The following is a 17,785-nucleotide window of genomic DNA, read 5'->3' as shown; positions in this document are numbered from 1 at the left end:
GCGCAGGCCCTTGTTCTGTTTCCCGACCTTCGGTGGGAGGAGAGGGCGTCGCCTCCCATAGCGAGGCGGTTCCCCCTCCTCCTCCGGGGGAGGTTATTGATAATGCCTTATCCAGTGATGATCTTTTACAGATTTGGTCTTCCCTGGGGCTTAAAGGCTTGCCCTCCAGTGTCGCTCTTATTGACCTTGTCTCGTTGGGGGCTGCTGTTAAGCAGTCGCCGGTGGTAGCAGAGGTAGACCCTCTGTCTATTGTCGACGTCGTGGTGACAGAGGCCTCCGACGTGGCTGGGCCTTCCGCCGCAGGTGCTGTTGCTGCTGATGGTGCTAAAGGCTCTCCTCCTCCTTCCGTACATCCTTCGAAGGGGGAAGTGAGTCCTTCGGTCTCGACTGCTGCTCAGCTTCCTTCTCAGGGAAGTGTTTTGACGGAGACTTCCCTTCGGAGGACCGATGGTCCCGACGATCGCCCTCCTGCGGATGCTGATCACCATCGCACCCCATCACGCGATCATTCACCTGCGCATGCTGCTCGCCATCGCTTACCATTACGCGGTCATTCACCTGCGCATGCTGCTCACCATCGCACACCAGTGCGTCGACATACCACATCGCGCCATCGCCAACTTGAGTGACTGCACTCACCAGCTTGTCATCGATTACCTGTGGATCTACATCGCCAGCGATCTTCCTCACCTACGCGCCAGCACCATCCCTCGCCGTCGCGCCAACGCTTGCGTTCGTCGCCTCGGACACGTGTTCATTTACCTTCCCACCCTCGCGCCCACTCGCATGCGCGCCCGCGCGATCGCTCGCCTGCGCGTCCGCCCGACCGCTCGCCTGTGCGCCCGCGCGATCATCCACCTGCGGGCCCGCGCGATCATCCACCTGCGGGCCCGCGCGACCATCGTTCGCGGCCAATTCCACAGCCGGTGGTAGCAGCAGGGACGCGTGCTCCTAGATGGCACTCGGGATCACCTCCATCCAAGCACAGGTTGGTAGTGCAGGACGAAGACAAGTCAGTACAGAATTCTTCCCCACCTTCTTTTCAGGCAGGTACCGTCGTATCCACTCCAAAGGATCGCCTGATCCCTTTCCCTTTAGCGAGGATTTCGGACTCTGTGTCCTTGGAGCAGAAGACTTGGTTTGGTCCGCTAGCACGGGCGTTAGTGAGGGTTATGAAACCAGCACTCGCCGGCCAGGGTAACAAACCATCGGCTGTCTCTCCTACGCTGAAGAGAAAGAGAGGAGTGGACTTCGTGGTGACTTCCCCCAGGGCGAAGTTGGTTCCCAATAGGTCGGTCTCGAAGGTCCCTTCTCCTGCACGAGTACTCTCTCCTTCTCCCGTGGACGAGGCCTTTCCGTCCTCAGGTGAATCCAGTGGGGCGGTAGTCTTCCCCTAGGCACCAGGGGGGGGGGGAGACTTCGCTTCAGGCAGGAGAATCGTCTCGTGAGGAAGGGGCCCCTCGAACCTTGCTGTTGGGATCCTGTATCCCTCCCAGAAGGGAACTCAAGGATTCCAAGACCGTCCCTAAATCCTCTGCAAGGATTCGTCAGGAACCCACGACTACCCAGGGGAATGTCCACGTATCACCCCAGGAAGAGATTCCTGGGGCAGGAGACTTAGCTGCCAGCCCGCAGGGAGGAGAACAGCAAGAGTCCGAACATGCCTTCTGGCAGGTCCTAAGCCTGATAAGGCAACTTAACAGACTTACGGATCCAGTCATCGCCCCCCGTGAAGGCAAAGACACGATTCTGGATGAAGTGTTTGACGTTCGGAAGGCCCCTAAGACCAGTGCTGCTCTGCCCTGGTCTCGGGGGCTGAAGAGTGCCAGGGCTAGGGCCAACGCTCAGCTTGCACTTCTTACCTCCTCCAGTCGTTCCACTGCCGGGAACAAGCTCATCCCTCCTCCTCGCCTTCAGCAGAGGAGGTATTTCGAGATCCTGGGTGAGCACAACCTCGCTCTTCCTCTCCATCACTCTGTGGAGGAGCTGGCGAAGGGAGTTCCCCTTGAGAAACTCTCTGCTCGGCAGATGTCGTTCTCGGCGGCAGAGATCCTTAACCAAGAGAAGGTCGCTAAGTGTGCCATGCAGGCCACTTCGTGGCTGGACTTCTGGCTAGGATCTCTGGGCATCCTATTGCGATCGAAGGACTTGTCCAAGGAGACCAATAGGAAGGCCCTTGAGACCTTCTTGCTCTCGGGCACCCTCTCCATCGAGTTTTTGGCGCACCAGGTTACCACCCTGTGGGCCAACTCGGTGTTGAAGCGTCGCGATGCTGTGTCCGAGAGATTCCATCCGAAGGTCCCCGCCTTAGATGTGTGTAGGCTCCGACATGCTTCCCTTCTGGGGGAGAGCCTGTTTGAGCCTCAAGACTTGGAGCGAACGGCTGAGAGGTGGAGGAAATCCAGCACGGACTCCCTCCTCCACAGGGCCCTTACAACTCGGCCCTATAAGCCTCCAGCCCTGCCACAACAGCAGCAACAGCCTCGTAAGGCTCCCAAACAGGCGCCGGCAGCTAAGAGACTGGTGTCTAAGCCCCAGCCCTTTCCAGCCATGGTCAAGAGGGGCGGTAAGTCCTCCAGGGGAGGCAAGACTCCTAGGGGTGGCGGCCGCGGCCGCAAGCCCTAGGGGTGGCTGTCCCCCTGTGTGTCCACTTGTGGGGGGATGCCTTCAGCGTTGCGTCCGCAGGTGGCAGCAACACAGGGCCGATGCTTGGACGGTCTCAGTGATCGGCCAAGGTTATCGAGTCCCGTTCACGTCATCTCAACCTCCCCTGACAGCAAATCCAGTGTCGTTGAGCTCCTATGCCATGGGATCGGCAAAGGGGCTGGCCCTTCAGGCTGAAGTCGAGACCATGTTCGAGAAGGGTGCTCTCCAGTAGGTCGTGGACGGCTCCCCAGGCTTCTTCAGTCGACTCTTTCTTGTAAAGAAGGCTACTGGAGGCTGGAGACCCGTCATCGATCTCTCAGCTCTGAACAGGTTTGTCAAACAAACCCGGTTCAGCATGGAGACAGCAGACACGGTCAGACTTGCGGTGAGACCACAAGACTTCATGTGTACACTGGATCTAAAGGACAATAAGATCTACCAGTTCAAGGAGCTGTGTTTCGGTCTCTCCACAGCTCCTCAGGTGTTCACCAGAGTGTTCACCCTGATTTCATCTTGGGCGCACAGGAACGGCATTCGTCTCCTTCGTTACCTGGACGATTGGCTGATCCTAGCGGACTCGGAGTCGACCCTTCTTCGACACCGAGACAGGCTTCTGGATCTTTGCCAGGATCTGGGGATCATGGTAAACCTCGAGAAGTCCTCTCTGCAGCCGTCCCAACGACTGGTTTATCTAGGCATGCTAATAGACACCAATCTTCACAAAGCCTTTCCATCAGACGACCGGATAGCAAGGCTGAGGAGGGTGGTGGAACCTTTCCTCAGGCGAAAAGAACTCCCCGCCCAATCGTGGTTGCGTCTCTTAGGCCACCTATCCTCCCTGGCCCGTCTGGTTCCAAACAGCCGCCTCAGGATGAGATCCCTTCAATGGCGGCTCAAGTCCCGGTGGAATCAAGGATCCGATTCCCCGGACATTCTGATTCCAATGGGGTCTCTGGAACAGACGGAATTGCGGTGGTGGCTGACCGACGAGAACCTGCGGAAGGGAGTGAGTCTTCTCGTCCTCCCCCCGGAAATGACTCTGTTTTCGGACGCGTCAAAAGAAGGGTGGGGGGCGCACGTTCTGAACCAGAGGGCCTCAGGCCTTTGGTCAGAATCAGAAAAGTGCCTACACATCAACCTGCTAGAATTGAAGGCCGTCTTACTGGGTCTTCAGCAGTTCCAACGGTCCCTGGCGGGTCACTCCGTGGTGGTGATGAGCGACAACACAACGGTAGTGGCTTATATCAACAAGCAGGGAGGCACTTTTTCGCAACAGCTATCCCATCTTGCAGTAGAGACTCTGAGGTGGACTGAAACCCACTCGATAACACTATCAGCTCGCTTCATTCCTGGCAAGAGGAATGTGCTCGCCGACAGTCTGAGCAAGGCTTCGCAGATAGTGAGTACCGAGTGGTCTTTGGATCCTCAGATAGCCAACAAAGTCCTGACTTTGTGGGGTTCCCCGACGGTGGACTTGTTCGCGACAGTCTTGAACTTCAAGCTGCCACTGTACTGCTCACCAGTCCCGGACCCCAAGGCACTCTGGCAAGATGCTTTCCAGCAACGGTGGGACATCGCTAGAACTCTCTTTACTCATACGTAGCTATGAGCTTACCTGCCACCAGTCGGAAGTGAGACCCCCTCCTTGGAACGTGGTTCGAGTCCTCAGGTCTCTTAAGAGACCTCCCTTCGAGCCATTACGCCAGGCCTCCGATCGCCAGCTGTCTTGGAAGACGGCTTTCCTACTCGCCTTGGCATCGGCCAAGCGAGTTAGTGAACTTCATGGTCGCTCGTACGACATCGCCCATTCAAGGGGATGGGGGAGGTAACGTTCAGGTTCGTCCCTGAGTTTGTGGCCAAGACTCAGAATCCTCGAGTGCCGGATCCTCGGTTTGACTCTTTCAGGATCGGGAGTCTCCGTTCTGTAACAAACGACCCAGACCAGCTGCTACTATGCCCAGTGAGATGTCTGAGGTACTACTTGAAGAGAACGGCTGCAGTCTGTCCTCATGTGCGAGCTTTGTTTGTGAGTACAGGCAGGACAAAGAGGAGGGTCACCAGGAACACCATCTCAGCTTGGATTCGAAGGGTTATCCACCATGCCCTGAATCCTGACCCTCCTCCGTCACGTCGCCCTTGGGCCCACGATGTCAGGGGTATTGCTACATCCCTGGCCTTCAAGAGAAACTTCTCTGTGACGCAGGTACTTCAACCTGGGGTCTGGAAGCGTCAAACGACCTTCACAGCCTACTACCTGCAAGAGCCTCGATACATTTTCTATCGGCCCTGTGGTGGCTGCACAACAGCTGGTCTAACCTCAGGCTCCTTTTTGGACAAGTAGCAGTAGGTTGAGGGCGTTGTTACCCGGTCTTAGTGTGCGTGAATGAAAGAGTATGTCTGACCCTTACTTCTTTCTTCATTCTCTCCTCCCTTGGGGAAGCAGCATCCTGGTCCTCGCATAGCTGACCTCGACCTCTGCAGGTAACCCATTCTTCTTTGTGCTCTTAGTATTAAGCTTAATACTGTTGCGTCTCCCATACCATGACGAGGTGGTATGGGGAACGTCCTATCCTAGAATTCCTATCTAAAGGTCTCAAGGTCAACTTCATAGGACGAGTCACACTCTCCTCCTCACACTGCTTATGTAGGCCACTCGTTCCTAGCGATGCTAGGAACCTGTGAGGTACAGGGGCTCCCTCTCTCTAGTACTGCTCACTGAGGGATCGAGCCCCCGGGCAAGCCGAAGTCAGTAAGGCTGGGGACTTTCCACCCTTCCTAAGGGGTAAGTCACCTTTGTGAATAGCGTGGTTTGTATTTCGGTTATGGAACAAATGACAAATTCGAAGATAATTTGTATTTTTCCTAACCATAAAAACTTAGCTATTTACACATATGTGCCCGCCATCCCTGACCCCCAAGTCAAGTCCTACCTCTAAGTGAAGTGAAGCAAGTCACCGGTGTGTGGAGGGGGGAGGGGTAGCAAGCTACCCTTCCCCACCCACCGCTAACTAGCGCGGAGGTAATTAACCCTCGTTAAAAACTATTGGCTCGTCATTTCAGCTGTGCTAAAAGTAAAGCCCTTTGTAAATAGCTAAGGTTTGTATGGTTAGGAAAAATACAAATTATCTTCGAATTTGTCATTTGTTCCGTAACCGAAATACAAACCACGCTATTTACAGAGGGTGACTTACTCCTTAGGTAAGGTGGAAAGTCCCCAGCCATACTGGCTTTTGCTTTACCCGGGGACTCAGAATTCGAGTGAGTCGCACTCAAGAAAAGGAGTCCCTGCACCTCACAAGTTCCTTGCTCCGCAAGGAACCCTGTGGCCTACGTAAGCTTGTGTGTGAAGGAAGAAGTGTGACCCATCCTAGGCAGTTGACCTTGAGTTCCAGAAGGAACTCTGGGTTAGGACTTTCCCAATACCACCTCGTCAGGGTATGGGGGACGCGACAGTATTGACTCAATACTCGGAACACAAGGAAGCATGGTTTACCTGCAGAGGTTCGAGGTCAGCTATGCAGAGACCAGGATGCTGCTTCCCCGTAGAGGGGATGATGAAGAAAGAAGTAAGGGCCAGACATACTTCTTTCGTTCATGCAGACTAAAACCTGATAACAATGCCCTCAACCTTCTGCTACCTGTCCAAAAAGGAGCCTGAGGTTAGACCAGCTGTTGTGTAGCCACCACAGAGCGATAGAAAACGTATCGAGACTCCTGTGGGTCACGCCCTGCAGGAAGCGGGCTGCTAAGGTCATTAGACGCTTCCAGACTCCAGCTTGTAGCACCTGCGTCACAGAGTAGTATTACTCGAAGGCGAGGGACGTTGCGATGTATCCAACATCGTGCTGTAGGCCGACGTGACGGGGGAGGGTCTGGAGACAGGTCGAGATGAATGTCCTTGAGTCCTGGCTGAAGAGGTATACTGGTGACTCTCCCCCATGTCCTCCTTGTGCTCCCAAATCGGCAGCAACTGAGGACAAACTGCAGCTGTTCCCAGCGCTAACCTCTCGATTCCTTTACTGGCAAGAAAGAGAAGGTCTTGGGACATCAGATACAGAATGGAGACTCGAAATCTTGAATGAATCGGACCGAAGGGCCGGGACCCCCAGATTCGGAGTCTAGCCAACAACTCAGGAGCGAGCCTGAATGTTGCCTTCCCCTCTTCCTTAGAAAGGGGGAAGTTGTAAGAGACCAAGAAGATTGCTTACACACTGGCCGTGGCCAGAGTGAGCAGGAGACCCAAGGCGGAATACAATCCGAGGCCTGTCGTAAAAGGTCTTGAGAAGATCTCTTAAAGGACTAAAAGTCCGAGCCATGCTCCAAGTTGGAGGTCTTCCTCCGACTAGGGCAGGGACGATCCTAGCTTCGCATGACCGAGGATAGATCCAGCGGGCAGGAAAAAGTTATTCCTTTAAGCCTGAAGGTCAGGGAAAGGCTGAGCGACAGGCTTCATTGTCGAGAGCGGAAAGGAGTTTCCTCCCGCCGAAAGGCAATAAGACTGTTATTGATGGAGAAAAGGCCTCAAGGGAAGAGGTATATCTCCCACCGCACCAACCACCTTAGACTCTTCACTTTGCTGGGAGACCCCTGTGGATGACTATCGCAGATGACGCGACCTCCGTACCGCGACTGTAGCGGGTTGTCTCTTCTTGAGGAGGAGGCGTAGTGTCTCCAGGCCTGAAGCCGAAGCGACGCCCCGGTTCGGGAGAGATGACGCAGTGTGGTTGCTTGAGTAGTCTGCGCCGTGGGAGAAGCTCTCCCGGGAGTTCCGTCAGGGGAAGCAGAGGGTCCAGAAACTGTTCTGCGCATAGTCCCAGTGGAGCTCTCCCATTGAAAGGTTGACAGACAACCTGGTCTTGTTGAGACCCATTGTCCACAGACAAAAAGGAGGGAAGACGCAGGCGTCGAAGTTGTCCCACCATCACCGGAATGCATCTTGCCAGAGTCTCGGGGTCTGAGACTGGGGGGAAGAATAGCGGAAGCTTGAGGTTCCAAGCTGTCGCGATCAGATCCCCCAGACCAGTACTTGCTGGTTACCCAAGGTCAAAGACCCCCAGGTACAATCTCTCTACGAGGCTCTGCTCGGATAGTCTGAGAGAATATTCCCTGCCTGGAATGAGAGAGCCGATGGTGGTATTGAGAGAATCTCAATCATCCTGGTATCTCTACTGCAAGATGTGAAGGTGTGAAAATGCGTCCCCTGCTGGTTAGAATACGCCAGAATCATGAAGTTGACGCGCACGGGGCGACTCGGCAGGAGCTGTAGGATCTGTAGATGGGCCAGACTCAGGCCCCTAAGCCTGCCTGAATGATGGAGAGGTATCCTTCAGGTCTTGACCATAGGCCTGGACCAGAACATGCGCCCCCCCCCCTTTCCTTTGACGCGTGGGGAAAGGACGAGAATATCCACTACCATCAAGAGGCTCCATAGGTCAACACCCATTGCAGGTCTAATAGTTCCGCTGGTCCGATAGGGGCCAGGAAGTCCGGTTAAACATTGCCTGAAGTCACCGGAACTTGGATCGCCCCACATGGAACTTATCCTGAGGCGACCGTTTGGACTATAGACGGGTCAATGAGGAAAGGAGAACTAGGAAATGTTCCAAGGTAGGGCTGAAAGCTCTGCTTGACAGAATCTGGCGTCCCCAGGTGGTCACCGATCCAAGTACCGACGTTGCTTAACCTTGCTGGACAGACGAGAAGCGGGGTTTCCAACGTGGTAAGGCCGTTGACTCAATATCATGGCCAGATACTCCAGATGTTGAGGCAGAGGAAGAGAAGGCTCCAAGCAAAATACCATGAGCCCACACTCATGGTAAGCATCCGGAAGCTTGTCCCGGCGGTGAAGAAGGTCGAACCCGAGCCTACCGGAGTTGACCAGCCCTCCAAACAGCAGAGGAGGCGGAAGCCTGCACCTGAGCGGCCAAGAGGAAGGCAGGGAGAGTTCTCTGGGGAAACAAACCTGCTATGCCACGGAGGGATAGCCACGCTGCATCATAAGCAGGAATACTTGCGGTCTAGGCTGAATTTCGACGAGCACCCTGGAAGATGGATGGAATGGAAACTGGAAGTACCCGTCCTTCCGATCCAGGGTTTAAGGAGTCCTGTCGCCTCGTTACCAGTCTGATCGATTCTGCTGGTCTACGCTGGCCGAAGTTTGTTCGACAAACTTGATCAGGACTGAGAGGTCGACTATGGACATCCCCTCTCAGATCCTTCCTTACAAGAAAGGATCGACTGAGGAGGCCGGGGGTGAAGCCGTCGATGATCCTAAGGAAGACCTTCGCCTAAGGTATGGATCATTCTGCCCAACCGGGCAACTCTGCTGACGCTATGGCATAGAGGTTCAGAGACACTGAATTCGCTGACAGAGATGGCAGGCGCGATATCCTTGGCTGATCACAGAGATTGTGCGGGAATGGGCATCGGGAAGCTGTCATTCGGATGAGTAACCTTAAGCATCCTCCCAGCAAAAAACCTGCAATCCTAGAGTTCGTGAACTCCTTTTAGGACTATGCCCCCCCGGGGGAGTCTCCCGTGCCATCTGTTCCTGACAGGAGGAAACTGCAATTGGACGCCTTGTCCCAGTTGTCGTAGCCGATAACTTAGGCCGACGTGGTTGAAAGAAAAGGGTGCTGGAGCCCTGCAGAGTCTGGAAGAAAGCGCCTTGGAGGAGTGAAAACGGAAGTCGATTTCCTCCGCACAGCCGCTGTCTAAGTCTCTGTCCTTGGGCACAAACAAACTCTTCTCAAGGATGGAAGGGTGTCTGAGGTCGTCGACCTCCACAGATGAGACACCCAAAGGAAGCCCTCAGTCAGCGCATGCATATGGTACAACATCGTGCTTGTCCGCAAGTTAGATACTCAACGACGAAAGGCCAAGGTGCCTGAGCTCGAGAGGAGGAAAGTACCCATGATCTTCCTGTAGCTTCCTTGAACCAAACCTCGGGCCGTAACCGAGGAGGGAAAGAACCTGGTAAGGTCCCAGAGGAAGGGGTAAGCAGTCACCCCTTGTCCGATGGAGAAATCTCGAACGGAAAGCCCCCCCGCCAAAAATCCTTCCAGGGAATGATGGGAAAGGGCTAACCCAGGTTCAGGAAAGAAGAGTGTTGCTCAGATCTCCCTCAAGTTTCTCCTATTCTTGCAAGTGCCATGCTCTGCGTTTACGGGGTGAGACCGTGTTCTGGAAATACGCTCCAGATGAACTCGCCAGGCTGGCCATGCTGCGAAAACTTCATTGGGAATCGTGGTCGCAATCGACCTGGAGCTCGCGAGACGGTAATTAAAAGATTTTCGCGTGGGCGAACGTGGAAGCGCCCATGCGCGGTAACGCAAATGAAGGTGAGCGAGCGTGGTAGGAAGGGCGAGAGCTTGTGGTCGGCGAGCGAAAACCCATAGACGAGCAATGGATACTGCAAGAAATAAGCCGACGTTTGTGCGAAGAAACACTGTAGGTTCGCGCGACGGAACAGCATCCGTCCGCGCGATGGAAAACCGTTGGTTCGCGCGTGGGCGAACATTGGAGAGCATGGGCCTGGACGTGCATGAGCGTAGACGTGCAGGCACATGGGCGTGTGGGCGCGCAGGCGAATGGTAGCGCGGGCGCACAGGCAAGCGGTCGCTCAGGCGAGCGGTAGCACAGGCGAGCGGTGGCGCAGGTGAGCGGTCGCGCAGGCGAGCGGTGGCGCAGGCGAGCGGTAGCGCAGGCGAGCGGTGGCGCAGGCGAGCGGTAGCGCAGGCGAGCGGTAGCGCAGGCGAGCGGTAGCGCAGGCGAGCGGTAGCGCAGGCGAGCGGTAGCGCAGGCGAGCGGTAGAGCAGGTGAACGGTCGCTCGGGCACGCAGGCGAACGGTCGCGCGTGCACGCAGGCGAGCGGGCGCGCAGGCGAGCGGGCGCCCAGGCGAGCGGGCGCGCAGGCGAGCGGGCGCCCAGGCGAGCGGGCGCGCAGGCGAGCGGGCGAGCAGGCGAGCGGGCGAGCAGGCGAGCGGTCGTGAAGGTGGGCAGGTGGATGAGCGCGAGTCCGAGGCGGCGAACGCAAGCGTTAGCGCGATGGCGAGGAAAACCGCTGTCGCGTGGGCGAGGAAGACCGCTGGCGATATGGATCAACAAGCGATCGGTGTTGAGCTGGTGAGCGCTAACGCGCAGGTTGGTGATGGCGCGTTGTGTTATGCCGATGCGATGGTCGAGCAGCATGCGCAGGTGAGCGATCGTGCGTTGGCGAGCAGTATGCGAAGGTGAGCGAACGCGAGCAGCATGTGCAGGAGGGCGATCACGCGATGGTGATCAGCATGCGCAGGTGGGCGGTCGCGCGATGGCGAGCAGCCTCTGCAGGTGGGCGATCGCGCGATGGCGAGCAGCATCCGCAGTTGAGGGTCGCGCGATGGCGAGCAGCCTCCTCAGGGTAGACGATAGCGCGATGGTGATCGGCATGCGCAGGGTCGCGCGATGGTGATCAGCATCCGCAGGTATGCGGTCGCGCGATGGCGATCAGCATCCGCAGTTGAGGGTCGCGCGATGGCGATCAGCATCCGCAGTTGAGGGTCGCCCGATGGCGATCAGCATCCGCAGTTGACGGTCGCGCGATGGCGATCAGCATCCGCAGTTGAGGGTCGCGCGATGGCGATCAGCATCCGCAGTTGAGGGTCGCGCGATGGCGATCAGCATCCGCAGTTGAGGGTCACACAATGGCTATCAGCATCCGCAGTTGACGGTCGCGCGATGGCGATCAGCATCCGCAGGTGAGCTAGTAGCTGGCGAACCATGTTCCTTCAGAAGTGTTGAAGAACGTTGGCGTGCCGGCTGTAACACACGCGGGCGATCCGGAGATCGCCGAGAGACAGGTGATCGCTGGCGAGCTGATGATCGCTGACGAGCAGAAGGCTACGCGTGGAAGCCTGCGCATAGAAGAAGAGTCCTTGACCCCGACCTGAACCGAAGTTCTAGATCACGAGGGCGAACGTGGGCGCACAGGGCGCGTAACAGGAACCAACAGGAACAGCAGGGATGATCATCATGAAAGCGCTGACGAACAGGAGAGCGCTGATGAGAAGAAGAGCGCCTGTGCGCTAACACTGAGCAGGAGCAGGAGAGAACACAGCAGAAGGGCGAGCAGGGAAACCCTGACACGCAAGGGAAGAACCCCCGTGGGAGGCAACCCTTTGCCCCGAAGGGATCATTGTCCGCCGGAAGACTGATGTCTGTCGGAAGACCGCTGTCCGTCGGGAAGACCGTTGTCCGTCGGGAAGACCGTTGCCCGTCGGAAGACGAGATCAGACTGCTGTCCATCTGCACCAAGGCGGAAGATCGCGAAAAAGGAGTTGTAGGCTGCAAACATAGATGCAAAAAGGCGCCTCAAGCACCCTTATAGGGAGATGAGAGGCCCTTACGACGAGGCGGACGGTGGGCCTTACGGCGAGGGAGGCCAACAGCAACAGCAACAGAAGAAGCCTCCGAAGAGGAGTCTCTATGAGTGTACTCTCTCGCGAACGAAAGAGAAACACTTCGTAGAAGAGACTGGTCAGCCAGTGACCTAAAAGGAGCAATCCTCCGAAGAGGAGCTCCTTCAGTTGCCCAGCCCCTTGAGCGAGACTGCAGATGTGACCGCTCAGCACCAAGAGCATAGTCGCCCCGAAAAAAAGGCAAGAGAAGAACCCCCCCAAAAGGGGAAAAACTCAAGCCTGGACAGAAAAATCTTCCCTCGGAAGGAAAGTTACCTGCCCAAGGAGGCAAGCCTCCTGAGAGTTCTAAAATGAACTGGAGAGCTGTCCGTCGTCACGGGAGTACTTCCAGTAGAAGGAGACACGCCCCTGACGAAAATACAAGGGGGGAGGCAGCAACAGCTGAATCCCCAGTACTCAACAAGACAGCTCACACCGTTGCCATATTACAGAAACTAACTAGATCTGTAATTGTAAAAAAATAAAACAAATAATATTAGCACACATTCATTCCCCCGGGAAGGCTCCGAAGAGGAATCCCGAGGGAAAGGAAACAAGAATTACACAACAGGCACGTGTCCTCACAAACACTTACACTCACGGAAGGAGAGCTGTAACCAAAACAGAATTATAACAATTATAATTATGTAACTATGTAATTATGTAATTTAAGAATGAATGAACAATAAAGAAAGAACGAAAACCCCGAAAGGAATCGTTCTACAAGCTGAAAAACAAACAACAACTACAATTAGATTCATAACTAATTGAGACAAACGTACGGCGTATCAATCCCCCCACACGGAAAGGAAGCTACAAGGGTGTAGTAACACATAGTAAAAGGGTGAACGACCTCAAGAGAGAGAGAGAGAAAGACATAAGTCAAACTCGGTCGGCAACCATAAAATTACGCCGTGGTGGCCTAACTGCCGAGGACTCCACGTAGATATCGTACACTACACACACAACTCTGAAAAGGAAACTTACTTATTTCTATACTCAAATATATACACAAACATGAAAACATGTTTACATATATATTGAGTAAATGAAAAGTAAGCGATTAAGTAAAGACAAAACAAACAATGGCTGCCAAGAGAGGACCAAGACAGAGACGTCTGTCACAGTCCCAGCCAAAAGTGAAAGTGAGCATTCATCTGTGTGTGAAGGGGGGAGGGGTAGCTAGCTACCACTCCCCTACCCCCCCCCCCCGCTAACTAGTGGTGGGGGCAATACACCCTCGTTAAATTCTAATGGCTCGCCATTTCAGCTGCGCTAAAAGGTAACCCTCTGTAAATAGCGTGGTTTGTATTTTGGTTACGGAACAAACAAAAATTAATGCTTTAATATTTAATATTGAAACAGTTTACATAATCACGTTAATGCCTTTCTTACCGCATAAACCAGAAAGCAATCAAACAATCCTGCACCGCACAAATACCAAAATCAGTAAACCTTAATACATTGAATTTTAAATATAAGTTACGTTATCAGTTTCACTAAGGTTCTCTCAAGATTTATATAAAAGAACATTAATACATGACAAAAACTGAAGAATGAGAAGACAGCTTCTCCAATAGGACACTTATCACAGTAGAGGACCAGGTGAGATTAACTATGAATGAATAGGTGGTCCGAAGAAAACTTAAAGAAGGAGGGGAAAACAAAAGCACCCTGAGAAGGGGATGACTAAAGATACAGACAGGGATCGTAAAGCAGGTACAGGAATTAACCGTACATTTCCACAAAAAAATGAAAATTAGAGCTATATACAAAATTAACATGCCAATCTGGCAGATGGGTGACATTATGAATAACCAGATTTAAGCAACTATGTTCCCACATTTCACTTTTAGAGAACAAACAAAAGATTATCATGAGAAATTTGAGTCGGCCCAGTATACATAAGAATTGAAAAGACAAAAGTATTATGACCATTTCTACTATAAAATAATTTCCGTAAAAGATATATCAAAGGCAATATCATCATCGTTTTCTCATAATTTTCAGCAAATTCTTATGTCATTGAATAATGACTTAAGAATTCCTTAATGTTCCTTAATTCCTTAATGCTTCCTTAATGTTGTAATCTCCTTTGTCCGTCTTAGCTTTATTTCTTATTAACAACAAACTCATGGAACTCTTGATATGATATTTTTGTAAAACAAAGTCATTATCCCGATAGCATACTTCTAATTCTTGATCAAAGTGAAATATCTCTCTCTCTCTCTCTCTCTCTCTCTCTCTCTCTCTCTCTCTCTCTCTCTCTCTCTCTCAGTGACCTTTGAGATTTAGGGCTTTAAAACATTGATAATTTTGCATCCTTTAATATTGGTTTTAAGTCAATTTTTAAAATTTGCTAGAATCCTATAGTCAAATCATGGCACTAACAAAAAAGAAAAATAGATTATTAATGTTTATGTGTTAATAGAAACTTTAAATTCCACATAGTAGTGTTTCAATATGAATAAAAAAAAATTCTGAAAAAATATGCTACGGGATCTCCCTTGCCTAAAGACTCATAGCAAAATAGAAGTCAGGGCCGGATTTAGGCATGTGGATGCCCCTAGGCAATCTACGGTATTGTGTGGAGGCCCACCCTGCTTGAGGCAGGTGACGAGCGAAGCAAGCCTCACGGTGGGGGGGGGGGGGGATTGTCACTGTAAGCTCCACCGGGAAATCATCATTTTGGTCATCTTAATCACGTGTGCAAAATTACCTCTCCTGACTCTGTACACTGGAGTATAAAAAGATTTTGATAAGGAATTTCAAATAAATAGCATATATTTTATTACCATAAATCTAAATATGTTAGTTTGCCTTCACTTATAATGGCTCTTCACACCTGACTGTACAAACTAACCATTTTTGGAAGGTGAGTAAGAAGCATGACCAATACTCAGTGCTGCCAATCTTAAAATCAGAACCAAAGTTTCTCCATAGAATAGAAAAAATATAGCTGTATTTAAATTTACAGACCAGATACTTTACGAGACTTGCCCGTTACAAATTTGGTGATCAATATGTCCAAGTCAATGTCTCTGAGGATGTCATACTCAATGCTCTTCAAAGCCAGGTGACTGAGTCGATCATGATGCTTTGTAGTACGAAGTCTGTTTTGATATACTTCATTTTGCTGAATGAACGTTCTCCGGAGCAATTTGTGACCATAAGCATCAAGTACATCCGTAGCATTATCTCAACATTAGGAAAAGTATCTGTAACTTTCTTGTCTAGCAGCAATTTGTAAAGGAAATGTTCCTTCCCAAAGCTATCAGTCGTAACATAATCATCCAGAAACTGGGTGAAAAAAGCTGCAAACTGTACAAGTTCAACACCAAGTGATTGATCCAGATCATCTTTATATTCACAAACTAATTTTACTGCAGCTGCTTCTATTTCAGTACAGTTCAGTGATTCTAGTCCAGATAAGAAACCGAAAAGGGAACAGGTGTTCTCAAAGGCCTTCAAACGTTGATTAAGGGAACTCAAAAACTAATCAATTACTGGAAGAAAATTATCAACACGAAACTTTTCAGAGTGAGAAACAGTTGCTTCCTCGGATCGTCCATAATCCAACGGATTCAGGCGCACGTTGCGGTGACGAATGAGTGGTGGAGAATATTCATTGGTTCCAGATAAGTCCTGTCCCTTCTCATTAATATGAAAGCACTCTCGATTTTCACGTACAAAACATTCCAAGGACTTCAACACTGCTACTGCTGTATTCAGATCAAGTTTTGGGTCTTGCAAAGTGTTACTTGTAGCATCAACTCGGCCAAAAATGTCATGCCAAAAAACAACAAAAATGGCAGTTTCTAATTTGAGCATCTTGTCATGGAGTCCATTGGCCTCATATCGTTCTTTGGCTAGCTCATTTTCATCACTTGCTATTTTGGCAAGAGCTTCACAGATTGGGTGATATCCTGGAATAAGTGATTTTACTCCTTATAAATTTACTGAAATAAAAAATTATTTAGGCCTGGGTCCTTTTTTTGAGGCCCCCTAAAATGTGGAGGCCCCTGGGCAGGTGCCCTCTTTGCCACCCCCACCCCCCCTAAATCCAGCCCTGGAAGAAGTTATTTGGTCTTTTCACAGTTAAGATCTTAGTCAAGTAATTATATGTTTTAATTCAATCTTTATATACTAGACTTACAAACTGATTTTTTTATTGAATCTTTATACTCTAAACTTAAAAATTTAATCATGTTTTCAACTGAATATTTATATTCTAGACTTACAATCTGATTTTTCTTTTGTTGAATCTTTATATTGTAAACTTACTAATTGAATCAGTTTTTTAACTGAATCTTTATATTCTAGACTTACAAACATATTTTTTTTCCATTTCTCCTCCGATGGAATGGACCTCACTCTCTCTTCGATTTTCAACTTAACCTTCCCATTAGCAAATCAAAATGACCATTTCATTCCAACTAATATACACCTCTTTAAATGAAGTACAGTTTTATCGCGATATTCATAGTTCATCTCATTCATATATCACTAATCTCGTGAAAACTCTTTACTACTAAAGAAATCTCTCCAAACTGTCTTTCTTATCTATTGAATAACATCTTGCCAACTTTAACACAAAGGCCATCGCCGAAGAACTATTTCCCAATTGCCGAGCAGGATCTTGCCTTTTCCCAACATCCTGCAAAGTGTGATTGCCTATTTCGCATCAGGCTAAAGCCACAAATTCTTGTTCGTGTGACTTTGATTACCAATAACATTTGAAGTCATTCCTGTGGCCAGACTGAACCACACTAAAGGCAAACTATAGATTTTATCAAGATCTACCACAGTTTTTCAATGGGGATATTTTGCCACACTGAGATGTGTTGTATCTTTTCAATTCTCGTTCGGATCTCTGTGCTGATTTATGCTAAGCATGAATAGATTTTTGGTATATAAATTTATAATTACTTAAATAATTTTGAAGGCCTCTATTAACTGTTCCCATAGTCGTCGGGTTTGTAGCTCAAACAAGTTCAAACGTTCCATCCTCCGTCTTTATCCAAATTGCCTTAGTGTTGGAACAAGTTTGGTGACCCTAGCCTATACTGCTTCCTGTCTATCTATACCCTTCTAAATACTTGAAGCCCAAATTTAGACTCAGTATTATAGATTGGGTCTTATTACTGACGTGTACAGCTGTAGTACTGTATCTATGTTTCTGTATGTGAATTGTCTCTTTATGTAACCTATTAGATTTTGCGCTTTTTTTTCAGCGCTTATGCTCTGTTTGGTGAACCTTAACTCCTTGCTAATATTACTACTGAGATCTTCCTGGTGAACACTTTCTATTTCTTTTCCCAGCATTAATTAATCTGATTGTGGGTTATTATAACCTATGTGCATGTCTTTACAGTTAAAATGCAATTGCCCTTTTTTGGACCATTCTCCTAGCTTCATTAGATTCTCTCTCAAGGCTTCTACATCTGAGTTAACCGCATTTAATGCCAAGTTTAGTATCGTCGGCAAATTTGGCTATTCTATGAGAGAGAGAGAGAGAGAGAGAGAGAGAGAGAGAGAGAGAGAGAGAGAGAGAGAGAGAGAGAGAGAGAGAGAGAGTCAGAGAGAGATCGTCCTACCCGATCTGAAGAACGTCATTATTGGCAGGAATTCTCAGCAAAACCCAATTACCCAACAGTAACGGATGCTCCCTTCGCCTCCTCGGAATAAAAGATGGCTATTCTGTT

At 50.5% G+C, this 17,785-nt stretch overlaps 1 pseudogene; it reads right to left on the bottom strand.

The window, feature by feature from the left end:
- Positions 1-15,051: 15,051 nt before the first annotated feature.
- Positions 15,052-15,911, bottom strand: LOC137648143 (uncharacterized; annotated as a pseudogene).
- Positions 15,912-17,785: the final 1,874 nt, after the last annotated feature.

The sequence above is a fragment of the Palaemon carinicauda genome, chromosome 10, assembly GCF_036898095.1.
Source record: "Palaemon carinicauda isolate YSFRI2023 chromosome 10, ASM3689809v2, whole genome shotgun sequence".
NCBI classification, from domain to species: Eukaryota; Metazoa; Arthropoda; class Malacostraca; order Decapoda; family Palaemonidae; genus Palaemon; species Palaemon carinicauda.
The sequence above is the reverse complement of the archived record's forward strand: the minus strand, read 5'-3'. Positions and strand labels throughout refer to the sequence as shown.